Source organism: Falco biarmicus, chromosome 7 (assembly GCF_023638135.1).
Source record: "Falco biarmicus isolate bFalBia1 chromosome 7, bFalBia1.pri, whole genome shotgun sequence".
NCBI classification, from domain to species: domain Eukaryota; kingdom Metazoa; phylum Chordata; class Aves; order Falconiformes; family Falconidae; genus Falco; species Falco biarmicus.
In genome coordinates this window covers 40841544-40856663 of record NC_079294.1, presented here as the reverse complement: position 1 = coordinate 40856663, position 15120 = coordinate 40841544, and the positions used below count along the sequence as shown (strand labels likewise).

General features: G+C 45.8%; 1 long non-coding RNA gene across 2 annotated transcripts in view; it reads right to left on the bottom strand.

The window, feature by feature from the left end:
• LOC130153251 (uncharacterized) overlaps positions 1-15120 on the bottom strand; it is a 48467-nt gene that overhangs the window by 19176 nt on the left and 14171 nt on the right. The window contains exons 2-4 of one of the 2 annotated variants that reach the window (XR_008823289.1): positions 14060-14302; positions 8314-8717; positions 6929-7043 (exon numbers count right to left, since the gene is read on the bottom strand). This is a non-coding gene — a long non-coding RNA (uncharacterized LOC130153251). The remainder of the gene's footprint in view (positions 1-6928; positions 7044-8313; positions 8718-14059; positions 14303-15120) is intronic. The other variant, XR_008823290.1, reaches the window with a different exon arrangement.

Genomic DNA, 15120 nt, shown 5'->3' with positions numbered 1-15120 from the left:
AGGAAAGCAGCAAAATGCCATGCACGCTTGCTTTAAAATGAAACCACTCAGGATAATACAAAACCGTTGGCAGCGCCACTTTTTACCAACTCCAAGGCTAGGAGAAAAAAGTGAATGTGGCTGTCCTCCACTCTGGAGAAGAACCAGTCTAAGTTTGACCCAGGTGAAGCCTGGCTTTTTTCCCAAGCCCCAAGTACCACCCATCACCTTTGTGTCTCTAAATGTTATGCCCTAGATCCTCTATAACATTCACCCTAGTACCAAAATAACACCCTCCAGAAGAGTCGTTTTGGTGTGATTATCAGGTATGTCTTTCTGGATGCGCCAAGATTCAATAGTTTGGCAGTGGATTTAAAGGTCCAGGTCCACCTGTGAACTTGCCCAGGGCAGCATGGTGAAGCGGGGCAGGCAAGCAGCAGATTTGGCCAGGGAGGGCTTGCTCATCCAGCACATGCTCTCCCAAATATATCTCTGCTGAAGCTGTTCTCAGGAGTTAAACACAGCAGAATCTCCACTTTAAATTCTGACAATACACCCAAACGCTGAGTTTTTGTTAGAACTCCAAAGACTTGTCTTCACAACTGAAAAACAGTTATATTTCTTTGTACTGGAAGGTAACTAATGGCCAGCAGCTCTCCTGAGGTAAACAACACAGCCAGGATGGAGGACTTAAGTTTTACTGTGAGTAAATTCACCAAGGTCAATGTTGTGTTCCCTCTTGAAGTTGACCTCTGCAAATTTATCTCACAGGGTGCTTTAGTTTTACTGCCTCACTTGTGTCTTTACCTCAGGATATTGGATGAGCACTGGATCCCCTGGGGTTGAAAAAAAGTTTTAAAAAATTTATCAGTAAAGACAAGACCAAACAATCCTCTTCAAGGGGAAAATATCTCTACAGGGGCTAAACCAGCTGTTCTTTGTACAAGTTGACCGACACAGATGTATATACTTTTCCCCACTGGCAGAAAGCAGTGTAAACTAAAGAGACAAACCTGCAGTCTCTAGGAAATACCATCACCAGAAAAACCATATTACTAGGAAAGTATGTTCGGCTTAAATAAATCTACCAGATCTTTTGCAGCAAAACTATGGAGGAGAAAACTCTTATAATGCCAGCAAGTTAACGACATTTTTGGAGGAGATATTCTGCTCCTAGTAAAAGCCCAAATACAAAAACACAGCCCTGGATTTGGGGCCAGTAAAATTAATGTGAAACTGGAAAAAACCAAAGTGCTTGCTGCTTGCAAAATTACGTTATACTTTGTTATGATTAATTACGCAATGAAAATAATTTTTTTAAGAAGCATGTCTCCAACACATGACTGCTTAAAATCATTCAAGCACTAAATCTTAAAAGCATATGCAGAGTTGAAGAGCAACTAAATCACATTTTGCCCTCTGCCATGCGCATGTAAATACCAAATGATATAGCTGAAATCAGGGAGTTGTTGGTTTCTTTCTGAAGCAGTTGTGGAGACTTTGGCCTACTGATATTTTACGACTGACCCAGAAAGGTATGTAGATGTCCAGTCTGAGCCCTGGGTTTTTGAAACAAGCGGTTGTAGGGATTTTCTGTACCACCATTGACTACACCTCTCCTTCCAATGAAACAAACAAAAAGTTTAGACAATAGTGCCTTTAACCTACTGGCCCTTGAATTTTCCTTAAAAGATTTCCAACGTTAAATAATGTATTAATTTGACCTGAGCAAAAAATGTAAGAGTTAAGGAGAGCACAGAACTCCCAGCAAAGTTTTCCCTTTCCTTGCACTTTCTATATAATAAAAAAAACCTTTTTCCACAGAGATTTTTAGACCACAGAGTACTACAAACACAGCATGAATCTCTGATATAGGTGGAGCAGGAAGTTATATTATCTTCAGCTAGTACAAACGAGCATAAAATAACAGCAATCTTTGTGGATTTACATAGCTGCATATCTACCCTCTGACCATCCGTGCCCTCCCCTGTTTCTGGAAAATCCCCTTGGGTCCAGAATGTACATCATGAAGAAACAAAGACAGCACAAGCCCATTATTTTAGCTTGCGTGTCATTTAAGGAATGAGGATACTTTCTTTAATAGGGTGTTTGCTGGCTGTTTACTGAAGAAATTGTCTCTTGCTGGAGGTCATTTTCAACTGCTTTAAGGAGGCTGCTTAGTGCAATGATAGCAACATCAGGAAGGTCTGAAGAAATAGATTTTCTGAAAGTTTTTTTCCAGAGGAAGTTGCTTTAACCTAGATATCTACTCAGAAAATATATTTTCTGTTCCTAGGTTGTTTGACTTTAGGAGAACAATAAATTCCCAAGAGTTCTTACGAAGATCAGTCATGCCTCTTTGTTTTAATGGCATATTTTGAAGTTTTGCCTCCAGAATATTGATAAGAATCAAAGTAACTTTTGATATATGGCGTTAGATATGCTCCAGGAATAAGATCCCTCTCAAGTTAGACTGTCTGCAGACAACTCAGACCACCCACTTTCAGCTTAAACACAGCCTGTTCAAAGGCTGCAGTGATTCAGATCAGAGCAGTAGCTGTCTGCTCAAACTGTGAGATCTTGGCATTCATCAGACATGTCCAGCGCGCATCTGATAACACAGCTTAAAGTGCCCAAGGCCATTGGAAGGCAGGTGAGGGAGAGCTAGGAAATATCAAAGCTGGAAACAGCCTAATCTTCAACTCAGCACACTACACATTTTGAATTTCACACGCATTCCACAAAATTCCCCAAGTCCCAAAAGCTTTAATCCAGTCACTTTGTAACATATGTGTGTTTTATTAAAAAAAATAAATTATTCAGTATTACTTTTCCTTTCTTGTATCCAGCTGGCAGCATTTTCTCTTAGTTCTACAGGAGCCAACATAACCTCCTATTAGTTCTGGTATTGTCCATTTGTCTACATCTTTGACTCAATTTCTGCAAAACCTTTGGACGGCGAATGCAGTTGATTTTTCAGGCAGTTAACCCAGTGCTCTAGGGACTTCACATTGACACTACCAAGATTTTGGCCATCCATCTCCTAGACCCTTTGCCAATGATATTTGAAGATGGGCACGTCAGCTAATCCGACCCAGTTGCCTACTCCAGCTAAGAACGACCACTCAGCAGTTGATTTCAGGGAACTGACTTGGGGAAGGCTCTGCTGCAAAGATAAAGCATTAAACCCATGTGTAAGAGACACCACAAGGGGAAACAGCCAACTACAGCAGACTGCATGATGGAAACATCAGCACCGAGGTTGGTAGTTGTCAGAAAATCCCTAGTGAGGAGAACAGAGAAATGTTTGATCAGGAATAGAGAATAAGCCAGAAATCCTCACTAGACAGCTATGTAAGACCATGACAGGCCTCCACCTTGACTATCAAATTTGCTTGCCTTTCATCATCTGAGCAAGGTGACAGTGAACCGGATGTGGCACAGAGGAGGGTGACCAACAGGTTTGGGGGTACAGAAGCTGCTCAGTACCAGGAGACAGAGACACAGCCCTGTTAACCCCAGAAAAGGAGAAAAGGGAGAAACCGAAGCTCATGAATGACCCAAGAAAAGTGAACGGGTAGGTTTTACTCATTTCTCCACATATTGCAAAAACTGAGATTCAGCCCATGAAATTATCAGTGGCAGACAAAAACAGCAGCCAAAAATGGCCAGCAAGAAAGTGTTGCCTCATCACGCATTATGAGTTAACCGTGGTGCTCCTCACCCTGGGGCACAGCAATGGCTGCAAGTTTCCTTTGCTTAAGCAACATTTGAGCCATATTCATAGGACAAAAGCCCCTCAAAGTCTATTAAAAACAGATACTAACTTTGACCTGTGAACTCTGCATTGCAGAGCAGTGGAAGAGTTACTGGAGGGTTATCACTATATGCAAGTTTTGTCCTGCTACTTTTCCCCAGGCATTTTCTCCTGGCTATGGTTGGAGGTAAATCAAGGTGTACTTGTTTACAGTTCTGTGTGCTTTTCACCCTACCCAGTACCGTTGCTACACCTGCCTTCAGTGAGGGTCCATACCTCCCCAGATAACAGATTGTTTCTGCACTTGCTGTGCTCGATAACTTTTACTTCTTCTGCTGATAAAGAAGAATTTCCTGTCCTGCAGAAGATCGTCAATGAGCTGGAAATAACTTTACCACACAGGTTTGCCTTCTTGCCTGAGCAGGGAGTTTCTGCAGCGAAGTGCCATGGGAAGCTGGAGGTGGTTTTGCCACTTGCAAAATAATTTTGTATGCCTTTGAGAAAGGCAGGGAGAGATCTCAAAGGATTTAGGCATGACTGACATGACATGAGAGTTTGAATTGATGCAGGCATGTGCAGACAAGGCTAGTGGTATGTCAGCGAGAGGAGAGGGTCTCCTAGGGCACGCTGGAGGACTGAACAGATACAGTGATGTGTGTGACAGGGTACAGCAACAGGCGTTAGGCTTTGTATTGCCATTTCAGGAGTTGTCCAAAATCCTAATGAAGCCATGAGGAGTTATGTGTGGCCTTGGATAAGAGAGTTCCTCCTCCAAGGAAAAGACATCAGGTGCCTCCAGACCTGGACCTTGTGTCTCGAACCAAACAGGTCCAGAAAGGCCAATATGCCCACCTCATACTCCTGCTTCTGCCCATCCTCCAAGAGTTTAGGACATTGCTTGGGAATCTGGGGAAGAGTGGAGGGAAATGTCTATTGCCCTGGTCCCTACTCATGCTCCGCCACTTGTCCCTCTCCACTTTTCCAGGCAATGACTCTCCAGCTCTGTTGGCTCTCTCCTGATTGCCCTTGCTCTGTAGGATCAATAACCACCACAGGCCAATCTCATGGGAAGGACCCAGGACAACACATACTGTCATACAAAATTATTTTGCATTATCCAGCAGGAAACATCATTATTATGGGGAAAATGGCACCTTCACACAGCCAGAATTGTGATCCACCAGAAAGTTTGCCTTGCAATGCTTCAGATGGTGAAGTGCAGTCTGGCCAGCAGCCCAGTGCCTCTTCAGTGTCTGCCCTCTTCAAAGCCTCCCAAGCAGGGAGGACACAGACTGGAGGATTCACCACATCTTTGAAGGTCATCATGCATATCTGCAGCTTGCATGGTGGGAAGCTTTTGTGCCTATGGGCCAAGCTGAGCTGAGACATTGGCGGTGAACATATGGAAACCCTGCAGAGCATGAAATGAAAGTGAGGAGGGAAGCAGGCAGGAAAAAACTGCATTTCCTACCTCCTAATGGGGAAAGCAAAAAGTCTGAGGTGCTATTGTGGGGCCAAGTAGAGAAAAGTTGCTAAAGCTCAAGCTGCACAGAGCTGGAAGGGGAGAAGACACCACCTTCCCAAATCAGTGCAGAGAGCAGGGGACAAGTGGACAGACTGGATATTAGGAAAAGATTCTTCACTGAGAGGATCATCAATCACTGGAACAGGCTTCTCAGGGAAGTGGTCACAGTACCAACCCTGTCAAAGTTCCAGGAGCATCCGGACCGTGCTCTTAGTCACATCATTTAGTTTCAGGTAATCCTGTGAGGAGCAGGGTGTTAGACTTGGTGATCCTTATGAGTCCCTTCCAACTTCAGATATTCTATGATTCTTTGAAGTGGGCTACCAGCAAGAGGAGAAAAACCTATCCCAAACCCACCACACAGTACGAAAAGCCTGGAAGAGAGAAAGTGTGTTAAGTAAAGACATTTCCCCTTTCTCAAAGGTTCCTTCTTGTGGCTCTCTCAGGAGGCAGCTGTGAGCTCCTGGGCACACAGAGAAGATGCTCAGCCTCAAAGCTGCTCTTCTGGAGCAGTAGTGGGCAGCACCAGGGCGACAGTGCTGAGACAGATTAAATTCAGCCAGTTAGGATAGGACTGCAGAGATATAGCACAGGGCTGTACAGAGGCACTTGTCCAAGCGTGGTGAAAACGAGTCTTTCCCCTTTCCTTCTTATTGTCCAGTTCTTCATCCATCTGTCTGGCAAGGCCAGCAAGCTGAGCAAGAACAGACTGATCGAAGTATTGGGATACATTTACACATTGCACGAGTACAGGGCTGCACTTATGCAGGGCACGCAGCCGTGCACAGATGGATGCCACAGAGCCTCACGTGAGTGGGGACAGGGCTGTGGTGGGCACAGACTAGCTCTCCCTAGTGCCACAACCTGCGTAAACACCCTGCCCATGCCTGCAAGGCAAGTTTTATTTGAGAAATGATTTTTCCTCCCATTTCATGTATTCTACCTTCACTGCAAGCTGTCTGTTTCACATCCTGGCTGCCCAGGGCTTCTTTTTCACCCCAGCCGCTCCCTGTGCTCCATGAAAAGTGTGTACCGTGTATGTAAATGTAAGGAGACACACGGCAGTGTGCAGTGATGAAATGGCTGTTTCAAGAGGCCAGCAGCAGCACTGAGAGTTATTGCAGATCTAGCCCATTTATTTTCTACAGCTTTACATATTTTCAATAGCTGCTCAGCCACATCCTTACCTATAACACAGGGCTGCTTTGAGCAGCGCTCAGGGAAGGGAGGGGTTGCAAATCAAATGTTGTTTCTGAGGAAGCTGTCTTTGCTCCAGGGTAGCCTGGCTTTCACTTACTTTTAACAACTTTTCTAAGAGGGTTTCCAGCTGTGCACGGAGGGAGCTGCGGAGCATGGCTACGAGGGGTTAATGCCTCCAATGGCTGGCACATGCTGCCTGCACTGAAGACATCCACCCATCCATCCATCCATCCATCCATCCATCAACAAACGCAGTAAAGCATAACAAGACCCAGCCAGGGGACACTGGGAACTGATTTGGGCTGGAGGGCTCCAGGCTGCCATGAGGAGCTGAGGAAATGACCCAGAAAAGTACGGGATGCCGGACTATGATAGCACCTGGATACCTGGAGGGGAACGGCCTCTTCGGTGTCCTGCCCCTAAATTTCCTCAGTCTACGCCATAAGAACACCCAAGAGGCTCCTTACCTATTTTATTTCAGGTTTTATGGATGTTCATGAGCATGGGCAGGAGTCTCAACCACTGGAGCACAGTCAATGTCACGTTTTTCCAGGGGGGGAAATGTTTCTGGCCCTCTGCACTCTGGAGGAAAAAAAAGTACGAAGGCGCTAGAAACTAAACCTGTAGAAACAGAGTCTGGCTGCACCCGAAGTGTAGAGAAGGAGGCTATAAATAAATAAAAAAAACCTTCTGTAATATATTACACTAAGCTTTTGACCATTTGACCCCCGCAAACCAAGTTTGGGGAGTTACTTTTCATATGCAGCAAGATTGCTAGCCTGAATGTTGGCTTGAATTAAAAGGTGAGAAGCAACAAGGTGGAGGGACTCCAGGGTAAGAGCAGGAGTCCCTCGAGCTGTCCCAGCTCCAGCAGTGACCCCCAGGGTGCGGACATTGCACAGAGGGGTTTGCTGATGGCATGTGGAGAGAAAACCCCTCCCTGGCCCAGAGGTACCTGTCATTTTGCAGATGTTCAAAGTCCACAAATGACTCAGACCCCATTGCATACCCCACCCCACGTCATGCCAGCATCTCCTTTGCTTTTCAGCGTCTTGTTCTCGCCAGTACAAAGCAACAGTGATCATTGCTGGAAGATGTAATTGCTGTTTTTTCATAAGAAGCCTCTGCAGAAAATATCACTGCATTAGACTTGGGGGTCATGCTAGAATTGCAGAAAGATCCAGCACCAATATTAAGCAAATGATTAAATATGAAAATGGGATTTTCAAAATGCTATTATTGATCTTGCATAATGGAAATCAGTTTCCATGTTCTGGTTAAAAAGAAAGAAATCCAAATTAGACAGCCCCTTATTAAAAACCCTCCACTCTATTTCTTGGTCTAGTGAAATTCCCAAGTGCAATTTTTATTCTGCTGTCTTAAATGATTGTCTCCTTTTAATCATCAGTGAGAAAATTAACCTGCTGAACAAAGACACTTTCAGCATTTTTCTATTCAGTCACATAATAAAAGACAAACTTATGCTAAAACATCAAAATTGCTGCAAAACCAAAGAAGAGACAAAGGCATTCCGGGGGGCAGGGGCGGGGGGGAGTGGTGTGCGGGCTGGGGTGAGGGGTGTGAATGTTTCTCCAAAGTGCAGCAATGCACTAAACATCTTCAAATCACCACCTGCATAGCCCTTCACTTGTTGTGTCACATCCCCACCTTAAACCAAAGAGTAATTTATCACCGCATCACTTCATTACTTTATTAGCCATAAACACAGAAAAGGCCCGTGCCTGTAAAAAGTATGTATAAGGGCGTAATTAAAGCAGAATAATTGACCAGCTTGAGGCTGCAGGAGAGAACAGGGTGCCAATCTGGTATTTTTATTAATACGAGAGCTCACCCAGCACGCTGTGACAATGAAGGCAACGGTGAGTTTCGAAGGCTGTTGCAGGGGAAGAGAGGGCTTGGTGCAAAATTACTGCCGAGTGTGAGCTGGATTCAGGTGCTTGATGGAAGCGTAAGCTCTTTAATCTTGCTGTGCTTGGCTGTGAAGGTCCCTGGAGAGGTGAGGTGGCTGTAGTTTAATCAGAGTCATCTATTTGTTCTCGAGTGCAAGGACTCCCTTCTCTCGCTCATTTGACCAAGGTCATTCTTCAGTGCCGGTAATGCATGAATGCGCAGCGGCTCCGTCAGATTGCTCATTAGTATTCTGTGCATTACATGGGCTAAATTTGCCATTTCATTTAGAAGGCTCCTGTTTGCATTTTTCTTCCATATCATAGGCCTCATCAGAAGAAACAGGTGCTACTGGGAAAGATCCAATAAGCATTTATACATATTTACAGCAAATACTGGACACAGCTTTTTGCTTAAAATTCTGAATATTCAATAAGCAGCTCATTCTATGCATTACAAAAGGCAGAAAGGCTAATTTGGAATTAATGCTGTAAATATTTGCAGAAAATGAGATGTAAAAATCACAGCAGAAAAAAATCCTGCTGTATACCAAGACTGGAGAGAACAGCCCAGAGATGTACCAGGCCAGAGCCAGCCTGGATCTGGTGCATGGTCCAGTTCAGCTGGACACTGGGCTGCACCTTGAGATGCCAAGTACCACCATCCTGTGGTGACAGAGCTGCATTAGTCCCCCCAGTAAATTCAATGCCCGCTTCTTACCATTGTTTATTCCAAATGCCTGATGAATCAAGGCACTAATGCACTTATTTGTTGAGTCCAGTGCTGTCCAGAGCAGACTCTAAACAGGAATTTTCTTTCTGCCATGGATTCTGTGGGAGCACTTATGGCTCCCCGAGGCCCCACTTCCATAAAACACTGTTTGCAAGTAATTCAGTGTCAGTGCAAGAACATGCTCTAAAGGGTTGCTCAGTCCGAGCAGATCAGCCCTGGACTTGCTCTGGATTACCCCAAAACTGGCAGGTTGGCCCATTCTCCATCTTTTGTCTGCAACAACTTGCTTCCAGGACAATTAGTTGCCAGGCAGGAGGACTCATGCCCAGCCTGGCGCAAGCAAAGGGAAACTCACTGAAATCCCTCTGCTCCACAAACCCAAGGCACAGGCACAGCTACCACAGTGATTAGGAAAAAGCCACACTCATTTTTGCAATACACGTTTTAGCCGCAAGCTTATAATCATTTTTTTTAATCATTACGGAGCTCCTTTTTGGCAATATCTGTTTCTAGGACTAACTCATTACAAACCCTGTCCTGTGCCATTGAGGGTGTCAGCCATTTTTGCTTTTAATTGCCTATTCCAAGTATTAATATGTGCCCATGTTCTTATGGAGGCTGTTAAAAGGCAAACTCTTAAAGTTCCCAGGCTCTCGTAATAACACAGAAAATATCATTCTTCACACTGGCTAGACTGGTGCCATAATTACACATTGACTGGCTTGGCTTTAACATTATATCACTTCCTGGTATTTGAAATATTCAGTTAAAAAAAAAAAAAAGAAAGATGTAAATAAATAAAAAATCTGGTCTCACCAGGAAACAGAAGGAAAATCCCAGAGCCTCTGAGCACTCCTTACAAAGAACTCCCTTAAAATCCTTCCATGAAAATGAAGAAAATAAAGGAAACTCAGCTAATAACACTTTTCCACATAAATAATATAGATTGTAGCTGGACTTTTGAGAAGCCTGAGCACAACAGAGGACACTTTGTAAGGCCAAGCATTGATTACATGCTGCTGAGCACTTTCATGATGATAGCTTCTCATACTATAGCATCTCAAGTGCACTTACAATTAATAAGCCAGGCTGCCTCCTCCTGAACTGCAGCATCCTGGCAGACATGCCCTGAGATGGATGTAAGCCCATCAGATCTCGAGTAAAAGGACTGTGGGTCTCTCCCAGTGACATTTTTGGGGCTGACAGGCTGCACAAGCTCAGGTCCCTGCTGATGTTCACCTCTGCCCTTATACAATAATAAAGGGATTGCACAGCACATCTACCTGCAATGGCAGGAGACAGGATTTGGTGACCCCTGTGATTGTCCCTGCTCCTATTCCTTAATGAAACAGTGAGATAAAGCCTAATGCATATATATCTTTGGGAGAGGAGATTCCTATTAAAGCCTCTTGTAAGGGCTTTAATCCCAAGGGTGGCTCTGCAGGGGCCATGAGCAGCCCTGTTGTACAGAGCTGCTGCCAGGCCAGCCCAGGCAGGATGCTTTGCCAGGCAGCAGACATGTTTTGACAAGATCTCCCTTCCAAAAAAATCACTATTCCCCTGTTCTCTCTCTCCCCCTATATTACACTTGCAAAAACAATGATTTTTTTTGTCCAGTTCCCAATGGGAAGGTGTGGATGCAAAGTGGCACCTCTCACTGCTGGTAGGAGCCAGGGTTGGGAGGAAAGCTGACCTGTGCAAACCTCTCCTGCTGCTCCATCTAGTTTCATCACCCAGTTTTTGAGGTGCTGAGGACTCCCTAGGCTCTTGTGTGAGTTAAACACAGCCAGCATTGCTTAGTGTTAAAAGTTCTGCACCTGCATCCTCTCCTAACAGAACCTGTTTTCCTGTTCTTTAAACCCATGATGCTCATTTTTAGGCATCACCCTTGCTGAGGGATCTTGGTCCTTTGGGGTGACTGCGCAACAAGGTGGCAAAAAACATTCCTTCTTTTAAGCACACAAGAATTCCCCAGGAAGACTAGACCCATATCCTAAATGGGATCAGAATGCCTAAATCAGATATTGGGGGCTGAAAGGCACGCAAGGGTCCAGGCTCAAGAGCTTGGCTTATAGCTGCAATTAAAAAGGGAAAAAAAAACCCCATTCTTTCTTAGCAAGAAATCCTTGGCAGAAATCATTGTAGTTAGCAAGCAGAGACAGATCAGACCCTTAGATGTGCATTAAATTGGTAGGTTATTGCCATGAAGAAACTCCAAACCTAAAAGCTGAAAATAGCTCACTTTTAAATGTGAGCACGAACCTTGAAATTAAATACAATGCTGCTTCACCGAGAAAACCGCCACAAAAGAGCTCTATTTTCTGACAGCCAACATCCCAAATTAAACAGCTTCCACGTGTGTCAATAGAAGACATTGGCTTCATTATTTGCAGTCCCCCAGTGACAATTTCTAGTCCCCTTTGGTAAATGTCATTACAGTTCCAGACAGACATCTGCACCATGGGCAAATTGACTGATAAATTCTCCTTGCTGGGAAAGTGAACCAGGACGGACAGGAGATCCCTGATGCTGCAGGCGGCTTTTCAAGAGCAGGCGGTCTGGGCAGCGTCTCCCAGAGCCACATCGTCTGTGCAGCGTCTCCCAGAGCCACTGGATCTGCACAGGGTGCTGGGTGAAACTGAACTCTGTCTGATGTGGAAACACAACCTGGTCCAAAGTCCACCACACCAGCTGGGAGAGGCTCCCAGTTTCCTGGTTCCAGTTCTCCCTCCTGTTCACGCTGGGTTTTCTACCGCTCTTCCCTAAGCGGTTTTTAGGTCTTTTCCTCACTCTGTCCACAGACTGCTCAGCTCTTTTTCTGTCCATCACCAAAGCGAAGGTTATCAATAGATAACTGTGGGAACTGCAGGTGAGGTGTTCCCAGTATGGTGCAGCTGTGAGCACGTGTGGGGAACTCTGTGTTGATCCCAAATGGATGTTCTTGAGGAAACCAAAGGTCTCACCTACAGGTTGTGGCTTTTCTGGTGGGGCCCAAGACAGGACCTGCAATTCTGCTGAGCACCAGCAACAAACCCAGACGATGAACAGAGGGACATGCTGGATTTACCTGTCTCAGAAATGAACATGTCCCTTTTTACTGCCAATCCCCTGGCACATGACCTTGGTCTTGCACAGCATTGTGCAGGATGTCCCAAGTAAAAGGTGCTGGATAGGAGAGAAAGAACATATAATTTTGGTCCAGGACAGCTGGCAAGCCTTTTGCATTACATGAACTCATACTGTGTTAAACAAACCCTTGCTTGCACCTCCCTCCCCTTCAAACCATCCTGCATTCAGTAAATCTACCTGAACAGTGAGCAAGAAAGATCATTTAGTTCATTCCCACCCACCCCTCCAATAAAAAAATATCTTAATTTAAAAAACCCTCACTGCTAAATAGTTGCTTGGGGTTGCTAATTGATCAGCAGAGCCATCATTAACCTGGGTATTTGGCAGTGACAGCAGACCACTCCTGCCCGACATGCACTGTTGCTGTGAGATGAGAAAAGGCATGAGAAAAGCAGCAAGGCTGACTCTGACTCCACTTTCTCCACTGGCCCAGCACTGCTTCCAGATTCCAGTTGCATAACTAACAGCAAAAGCAAGCCCAGCATTCTCTGTAGCAAAACCATCTTCGTGTTAAAAAATTACCCTCCAAACTCTGGTTTCAAGTAAATGCCAAACTGCTCATCATTCACTCTGCTACAGCTTTTCTTAGTTTATTATTTATGTGCCCTTTCAGAGTCTTCCACCTGCACCATCTCTATCGATGGACATGAAATAAAAATCAATAGCAGCTTCCCCGCCAGTCGAACGGCACGGCATCAGCGCTGGTGTTAGATCCCAGCCAGGAACTGGTGGACAATCCCACTGAGAAAGCAGGACCACTTTGTGAATGCTTGGTGGTTAACTCCAGCTTACTCTTCTGCAGACCAGGAGGTTTGGGGGGCTGGATGTGTGGGGAGGGGGGAGCAACTGATGTTTAGGGACATGGGGAGCTCGTCACACACCTGGGAGGCTGTGAAGAGCATCATAGTTGACTGGTACTGACTGTCCCTTCATCCCAGTGCATGTCTGGTTCACCCCTTCCCAGAAGAGATCTGTTTTTCCAGACTGTCCATGGAGATTGACTGCCCAAAGTGTTTAAGATAATTTGCACTGCTAAGGTATTTGCGTGGGGTTATGCAGCAGTGTTCATCCCTGCACGCCTCTGCGAGGCAGCTTTGAGGTGTCTACGCTGTTCTCCGGGGCACAGCAAAGCATGTGTACATGCTCCTGGCAGAGGTGCTTGGGTCTGTTCCCAAAGGCTGAGCAAGTTGCAGCATGCCCAGAAGTGGCCTGTGGGACTTACACAGGCTTCAAGATGCATCTCCCTGCTACCATCCACATGCTTTCCATGTGATGGTGTCTAGAAGGGGAAAACACAGCTCTCAGCAGAAGCCAAACGCAGGTGCTTTGGGTTCTACCACCTTGGCCACGTGGACATCACCCACTCATTTATCATCTCCTTCCAGGGACACAGGACACTGTCAGACCCACAGTCTGAGTATACCTAAGGGACACGGAACTCACAACAGTTTCAAGAGACCCCCAAATGACTCAGGAGCCACAGTCAATGCCAAGCATGAGGATAAAGTAATCACAACAAAACACAGAGGTGGCTGTGGGACCATTAAGGAGGCCCAAACCACAACCAACCCCTCTTTGCAGCTATGCTTTGCCCCTTTTCCACCAGTTTCATCTTCCTGTGTGCTGTTTGCCTCCATCCCTGTGGCACCAGCTTTAGGATTCAGCAGGAAGAAGCACAGATCAGCTCAGACAGGGAGCAGCTTGCTGAAATCTGGCACATCCTGTGTCAATTCTATTTATTGCTAAGCACTGTCGGGTTGCTCTGAAAACATAGTGGAAATAGTGTGATTTCTGGTGGCTGTCAGGTTTTCCCCATCTTCACACCTCACCTCTAGCTTCTGAGGACTTGCCCCCAGGAGATGGCAGCTCAGCCGTTTGTTGATACTTGGTGATGCATACGGACTTGAAGGGCACCAAACCTGGAAAGCCCCAGTGAAAGAGCTGTAGAGCTGGAACGAGCGGAGAGTGACAGCAACTGGAAGTGCTCCATGGTCAGCTGCAGGCAGGAGCCTTTACACCAGCCCAGTGGCACTGGGAGCCCTCGGGGACCATGTACAGGCTCTGCCCCAAACCTAGCACGGAAAAATGCAGGGGAGAACAGAGAATGTAATACACAGAGGACCTGAAATCGCATTAAATTGTTATCTGAACCCAAATAACTCCTCTGTAACAGAAAGAATTATTGATAGCCAAGGTAGCCCAAGGCTCCTAAACTGCATCCTTCCCTCTGAAGGAGGCTGGATATATCCCGTCCCCTGCATAAGGAAATCTTTACATACCTTACTTCGAGTTATAGGGCTGGAAGGAAATGGGGCAGCTCAGGGACTCTCTGCCAGGTCCAACCCCCAGGGCAGGAACTTACGCTGCAAGTGTTGGACCCAGGAGGGTTTCTATGTGCAAATTCAAGAGCTGTGCAAGCAGCCAAAGGGAAAACTTCCCCTCAGTCAACTGGGCTCAAGCAGGAGAGATGTAGCCCACAGACAGCTGATGCTGAAGGCACATCCTTCTCCTAGCAGTTTTTAGAGCACTAGTAATTGGTATACCAGATGTTATCCTCCTTTTCCTCCTCGCACTCATTCACAGTGAAACATAAGAAAACCCAGACAAAACCTCAAATTCAAGCAGGATATATTGGCCTGAAAACCATCCACAAGAGTTTAAAGGCCTGACAGGCTGTATACCTGCTGGGGGGAAAATTCTGCATGGGAGGAAAAGAAACCAACATCCCTGAAAAGGGCAAGGAAAGTATCTGGAAGCTTCCAGAAAGACCCATGTGTGAAATGTGAGACAGCAGTAGAAGTTTTTAGGAGACACATCCATTGGCAGGGGATTTCACCCCCACGTGCTGGTGCTGACGGTGGGTGCGTGGGTCTCCTGGGATGCCTGCAAA